Source organism: Mus caroli, unplaced genomic scaffold (assembly GCF_978045245.1).
Source record: "Mus caroli unplaced genomic scaffold, Mus_caroli_1 scaffold_1, whole genome shotgun sequence".
Classification (NCBI taxonomy): Eukaryota; Metazoa; Chordata; class Mammalia; order Rodentia; family Muridae; genus Mus; species Mus caroli.
The window spans coordinates 43,106,819-43,114,156 of NW_028227256.1; the positions used below are offsets into that span (position 1 = coordinate 43,106,819).

The 7,338-nt window shown below is 38.6% G+C and overlaps 1 pseudogene; it reads left to right on the forward strand.

The window, feature by feature from the left end:
- The first annotated feature begins 3,298 nt into the window (after positions 1-3,298).
- On the forward strand, positions 3,299-7,338 carry LOC110304102 (asparagine synthetase domain-containing protein 1-like; annotated as a pseudogene).

The window sequence follows — 7,338 nt, forward strand, 5'->3', positions numbered from 1 at the left end:
ATCTGGAGAAAGTGATTGTGGTAAGAGCATTTCTGTTCTTGGAGATGATCTTATTTTGGTTGCCAGAACTCATGTCCCAGGACTAATAATCACTTGTAATTCCAGCTCCCGGTTGACCTAGTGCCTTCTACTGATTGTCATAGTTGCCTGCACTTACATGTACAGCTTAAAAAAAAAAGACAGACACAGAGACACAGAAAAAGAGCAAGCAAGCGAGCAAGTGAGAGAGATCTAACAATAATGTTTTTGGGAAAAAGGAGTAAATATTTTATGTAATTTTGTACAGATAAATACTTCATACAAACTCAAGAAGAAGGAAGACCAAACTGTGGATACTTCCATCCTTCTTAGAAGGGGGAACAAAATACCCATGGAACCAGTTACAGAGAAAAAGTGTGGAGCAGAGAGTAAAGGAAGGACTATCCATAGACTGCCCCACCTGGGGATACATCCCATATACAACCACCAAATCCAGACATTATTGTGGATGCCAACAAGGACTTGCTTACAGGATCCTGATATAGCTGTCTCCTGAGAGGCTCCACCAGTGCCTGACAAATACAGAAGTGGATGCTCACAGCCATCCATTGGATAGATCACAGGGTCCCCAATGAAGGCGCTAGAGAAAGTACCCAAGAGCTGAAGGGGTTTGCAGCCCCCTAGGAGGAACAACAATATGAACTCACCAGTACCCCCAAAGCTCCCTGGGACTAAATCACCAAGCAAAGAAAACACATGGTAGGACTCATGGCTCCAGCTGCATATATAGCAGAACCTCTTAGGATACAGCTGTATCAGGCTCCTGTCAGCAAGTACTTGTTGGCATCCACAATAGTGTCTGGGTTTGGTAACTGTATATGGGATGGTTCCCCAGGTTGGGCAGTCTCTGGATGGTCTTTCATTCAGTTTCTGCTCCACATTTTGTCTCTGTATCTCCTCCCATGGATATTTTGTTCCCCTGTCTAAGAAGGACTGAAGTATCCATACTTTGGTCTTCTTTCTTCTTGAGCTTTATGTGGTCTGTGAATTGTATCTTGGTATTCCAAACTTCTGGGATAATATCCACTTATCAGTGAGTGTATACCAGGTGTGTTATTTTGTGATTGGGTTACCTCACTCAAGATATTTTCTAGTTCTATCCATTTGCCTAACTATTTCATGAATTCATTGCTTTTTATAGCTCAGTAGTATTCCATTGTGTAGATGTACCACATTTTGTGTATCCATTCTTCTGTTGAGGGACATATGGGTTCCTTCCAGCTTCTGGCTATTACACATAAGGCTGCTATAAACATAGTGGAGTATGTGTCCTTATTTCATGATTGAGCATCTTCTGGGTATATGCCCAGGAGTGGGATAGCTGGGTTCTTTGGTAGTACTATGTCCAAATTTCTGAGGAACCACCAAACTGATTTCCACAGTGGTTGTACCAGCTTGCAATTCCACCAGCAGTGGAGGAGTGTTCTCTTACATCCTTGACAGCATTTGCTGTCACCTGAGCTTTTGATCTTAGCCATTCTGACTGGTGTGAGGTGGAATCTCAGGGTTGTTTTGATTTGAATTTCCCTGATGAATAAGGATGTTGAACATTTCTTTAGGTGCTTCTCAGTCATGTGGTATTCCCTCAGTTGAGAATTCTTTGTTTAGCTCTGTACCCCATTTTTAATAGGGTTATTTTGTTCTTTGGAGTATAACTTCTTGAATTCTTAGTATATATTAGATATTAGCCCTCTATCAGATGTAGGGTTGGTAACGATCTTTTCCCAATTTGCTGGTTGCTGTGTTGTCCTATTGATGATGTCCTTTGCCTTACAGAATCTTTGTAATTTTATGGTGTCCCATTTGTCAGTTCTTGATCTTAGAGCATAAACTATTGGTGTTCTGTTCAGGAAAATTTCCCTTGTGCACATGTTTGGGAGGCTTTTCACAACATTAGTCTACAGCAAGACCTTATAAAATTAAAAGATTGAGATTTTTTTTGTTCTTTGTTTTTTTGGTTTTTTTCTTTGTTTGTTTGTTTGTTTAGTTTTTGGTTTTTTCAAGACGGGGTTTCTCTGTACAACCTTGGCTGTCACAAAACTCACTCTGTAGACCAGGCTGGCCTCGAACTCAGAAATCTGCCTGCCTCTGCCTCTCAAGTGCTGAGATTAAAGGCATGCACCACCACTGCCTGGCTTAGAAGATTGGTATTAATTTGGGTAGGCACTGGCTCACCCTGGTTAAAGATGTGAGCTGTGGTAACCGGCCCCTGGCAAGCCTATGCTTCTCCTTCTCAAGCTGTCTTCTACTGACTCCAGACTGAGTACTGTTGATTTGTTCAGTGTCCATTTAGACAGGCAGTCCATTATAGCCCCCAACCCCATCTTTAGTTTTAAAGCAGTGACTTAAAATGTTCTCACTAAACATACTTTGAAAACTTTCACTTTAGATTTTTTTCTTTAATAGATTAAAGAAGAGAAAATTATTGTGGATGAACTTTCTAATCTGAAGAAGAATCGGGTGAGTTGCTGTGGAAATCTGAATGGTATATAGTACATTAAAATTATGATTTAGATCATTTATGCTAACATTACATAAATATATCATAAACAAGTATGAAATTCTCAAGGAATTAAAAAATATAACTTTAAGACGTATCCGATTTAGTTATTAAGTAAAGTAGTCATGTATATTTTAAGAGCTTGACAGAAATATGAAAAATCATTGTACAGTGACTTTCAGGGATAATACTTTCAACATCTAAGGTAGCAGTTCTCAACCTGTGGGTCAGTACCCTCTTGGGGGTCACATATCAGATATCTTGCATGTCAGATATTTATATTACAAGTCATAACAGTAGTAAAATTACAGTTATGAAGTAGGAACAAAATAATTTTTTGGTTGGGGTCACCACAACAGGAGGAACTGTATTAAAGGGTCGCAGCATTAGGAAGGTTGAGAAATACTGCTCTAAGGTTTTGAAGTATTTAAAAATTATATATCCAAGGTGTTTAGCCAAGTGATTGGACAAAGTATGTATTCAGTGGAAAGAAAATATTACCAAAATATCAGCATTGTCTGTCATTAAAGCATTGTGAATTATTGCTGGCATTTGTACAATGTATCTCATATGGTTTAATCTTGAGAAGTAGCCTGTTTTGTCCATGAAGTAATAGGAAAGTATTTTCGAACTTTCACTTCAATATTTTTTCTTACTTCCTCCTAACAGATACATTAGATGAACTAAGAAAATAATACCAAGCATTAGAAAACTCAGAGATAATCAAAGTCAAGACAGTCAGCCTGACTTCACACAACCATGTGTGGCATTTGCTGTTCTGTAAGCTTCTCTGTTGAACATTTCAGTAAAGATTTAAAAGAGGATTTGCTGCATAATCTTAGACGGCGGGGCCCCAATAGTAGCAGGCAGTTGTTAAAAATCTGCTGTTAACTATCAGTGTTTATTTTCTGGTCATGTTCTTCATTTAAGAGGTGTTTTGACTATCCAACCTGTAGAAGATGAACATGGCAATGTGTTCTTATGGAATGGAGAAATTTTTAATGGAGTAAAGGTTGAAGCAGAAGATAATGACACCCAGGTTATGTTCAGTAGCCCTTCTGCCTGTAAGAATGAGTCTGAAATTTTGCTGCTCTTCTCTAAAGTGCAAGGTCCATGGTTGTTTATCTATTATCAGGCCTCTAGCCATCACTTATGGTTTGGTAGGGATTTTTTGGTAGCTTGCTTTGTCAGTTTAGTAATCTGGGCAAGAGTTTCTGCCTTTCGTCAGTTGGTGCCCAGGTATCTGGAGTTGCAGACCAGTGGCAAGAAGTTCCAGCATCTGGAATTTTCCAAATTGATCTCAATTCTGCTGCTGTTTCCAGATCTGTGATCTTAAAATTATGTCCTTGGAAATACATTAAAGGGAATGTTGCCAAAGAATGTGGTAATGACCTGACTCAGACTCTAGCCCAATTGCCAGAGTTTGTATCAGTGGTAATAAATGAAGCCAACCTGTACCTCTCAAAACCTGTCGTTCCCTTAAATAAGAAGCTGCCTGAGATTCCATTGCAAATCCAATGTAGAAACAATTCCAGCATTCCAGGTACAAGAGAGACACTTGAGATATTTCTTACAGATGAACACACAGAAAAAGTAGTTCAGCAGTTCATTGTTGTCCTCAATGTTTCAGTCAAGAGACGCATCTTATGTTTAGCTAGGGAAGAAAACCTGGCATCAAATGAAGTTTTAAAAACTTGCAGCATGAAAGCAAACATTGCAATCCTGTTTTCTGGAGGTGTTGATTCTATGGTGATCGCAGCCCTTGCTGATCGTCATATTCCTTTAGAAGAGCCAATTGATCTTCTGAATGTGGCTTTTGTGCCTAAAAAAAGACAGGGCTACCTACTCCTAACAGAGAAAGAAAACAGTAGAACCATCATGAGATCCCTTCTGAAGAGTCCTCTCAGAGTACTGCTGTGGATGAGGGGCCAGGTGAGGCTGAGGTACCAGACCGAGTCACAGGAAAAGCGGGACTAAAGGAACTACAGTCTGTCAACCCTTCTCGAACTTGGAATTTTGTGGAAATGAATGTTTCTCTTGAAGAACCACAAAAACTAAGAAGAGCTCGAATATGTCACTTAGTTCAGCCATCGGACACAGTTCTGGATGACAGCATTGGCTGTGCTGTCTGGTTTGCTTCTAGAGGAATCAGTTGGTTGGTGACCCAAGATGCTGTGAGATCTTACAAGAGCAGTGCAAAGGTATGATCCAGGACTGTTGCTCAGAATTTATGAGACCTAATTTTGACTGAAGCTTTCAACATTTAAGGTTTATGAATATGCTGTACTATAGTTACACTTGCTAGTATAGTATATTTGTTTGTTTTACTGTTTTCTGACTCACAGTTTTCTTCCTAAAATGTTAGAACTATAACTCTTTAGCCTGCATGAGAAAAACACAACTTGTTTTCTTTATCCTCTTGTCGTGTCTCTGGATTTCTTTACTCTTCTGTAGGTGATTCTTACTGGGATTGGTGCAGATGAACAGTTGGCAGGTTATTTCCGTCATCATGCCCGCTTTCAGTCTCTTGGCCTAGAAGGATTGAACGAGGAAATAGCAATGGAATTGGGTCACATTTCTTCTAGAAACCTTGGTCGTGATGACAGAGTTATTGGTGATCATGGAAAGGAAGCAAGGTAATTCATTACTGAATGCTTTTTAAGAAAATTACAAAGGAGCTTTTACATTCCCTTTCCCTTGGAGATTGGTCCCATGCAAAGCAGGAGAGCAGGCACGCTGTCTCTTTATAAATGTGGTCAAGAGCAAAGATGTTGGAGCCAGGAAGTCATTGATTCCACATAAGCAACTTTGCAGTCATGTTCCGAAGTGATGGAATGGGTCATTCTTTTTACTACCACAAGGGAAACAGGACAGTTAAAGTGCCAAGCACAGGCAGTTTAAAGGTTTGTGTTTGTTTGTTTGTTTGTTTTTGTTTTGTTTTGTTTTCTTTTTTGTCCCACAAACCCACCATGATTTTCTCCTCCAATACTGTAGAATATGGTTTTGTCTGTGTAGGCATGACTACTGTAGTGATCAATAGAGGTCCCAGTCCTGGATATCTGTCTATTGAGTGTTTTTTTTTCTTTAAAACAAAACAAAACAAAACAAAACAAAACAAAACAAAACAAAACATGATTTAACACTGTTATAGGGGGTATAAAATCTTCAGAGATCCAGGTACTTTCATATATGCTTTTAAAATCTTGGCTTTATTTTTACCTAAAACATACTTCTAGTAAAGACATACTTAAGTGCAGCATTTTCAATTTAAATATTAAGGATAAAGGAAGATGTGATGGAATGAAGAGTTGAACTATCAACCTGAGTATAGTAGTTTACATTCATCAGACAGAGTTGGGAAAATCATGAGTTCAAGGCCAGTGTGGGCTTCATAGCAAGACCCTGCCTCAAAAATAGAAATGAGTGAAACTATTTAGCTAATAAATGGCATTTGTTAAAAGGATTCAGTAGGCAAGAAGGAGGAGATCATGTAAGCCTCGTGAAGACAGGGGCATCGTCGTACACGTGCTTCCCCCTCTGTGTGGCTGAGAATCCTCCCCACCCTTTATTGCGTGGCTTTGCCCTTTCTGTTGACTATGACTGCCTTTACCCAAGTGTTCCTGTGGTGCCAATGCTATTCCAGATGACATTGGTAATGCTGCTCTACTTCTTAATCCTATTTTACCCAAGTGTTCCTGTGGTGTCAATGCTACTCCAGATGACATTGGTAATTCTGCTCTACTTCTTAAACCTATTTTACCCAAGTGTTCCTGTGGTGCCAATGCTATTCCAGATGATATTGGTAATGCTGCTCTACTTCTTAATCCTATTTTACCCAAGTGTTCCTGTGGTGCCAATGCTATTCCAGATGACATTGGTAATGCTGCTCTACTTCTTAATCCTATTTTAAATAAGTAATACTATCTTACATAGTACGTAAGCTGTTCTCCTTCTTCAGAATGTAACGAGAAATGGTCAAGGGTTGAAGGATAGGAAAAAAGAAATTTAATTCATCATCAGGTAGATGAAGGAGGAGAGTACTTTGTCTGATGATGTAGTTAATTCCAAAGGCATCATATGAAATTATGTTACACTCAGATGAGAATGTTGATGAAGAATGCTTTTATAAGAGTGAGTACAGTATAACTATATTGCATTGTATGGGTACAGGGTAAAGATGGGATGATATTACAAACAAAATCAAAAAAGGGAAAACCCCTATTTTTATAGAAAGGTAAACAAAGGGCAGATTATTACTCAGAGTTCAGTTTCTGCAGACAAATTCAAAGCAGACATAAATTCATGAGTATTTCGTGAACATACTGGGGACGTGCACAAAGATACTCTGAAAAAACTTGTGAATTATTTCTTGCTATCATAGACAAATGATTTATTTAGACTTTAGGCTATATTTGTAATATATATAAAATCGCCAAATGTTTTGAAATACTTTTTTAATGTAGTTAAATTTTAGCCATTAAAATGTTTAAATAGTCATTAACAGACTATTTTTAGTAACAATCACTATTATTTTTCTTGATCAATTTTAGATTTCCTTTTCTGGATGAAAATGTTGTGTCTTTTCTAAATTCTCTGCTGGTTTGGGAAAAGGTAGACTTCACTCTACCCCGTGGAGTTGGTGAGAAGCTTATTTTACACTTGCAGCTATGGAACTTGGACTCCCAGCCTCTGCCCTTCTGCCAAAATGGGCCATACAGTTTGGATCTAGAACTGCAAAACTGGAAAAATCTAATGAGAAGGCATCTGATAAGTGTGGAAGGCTCCAAATCCTACCTTAG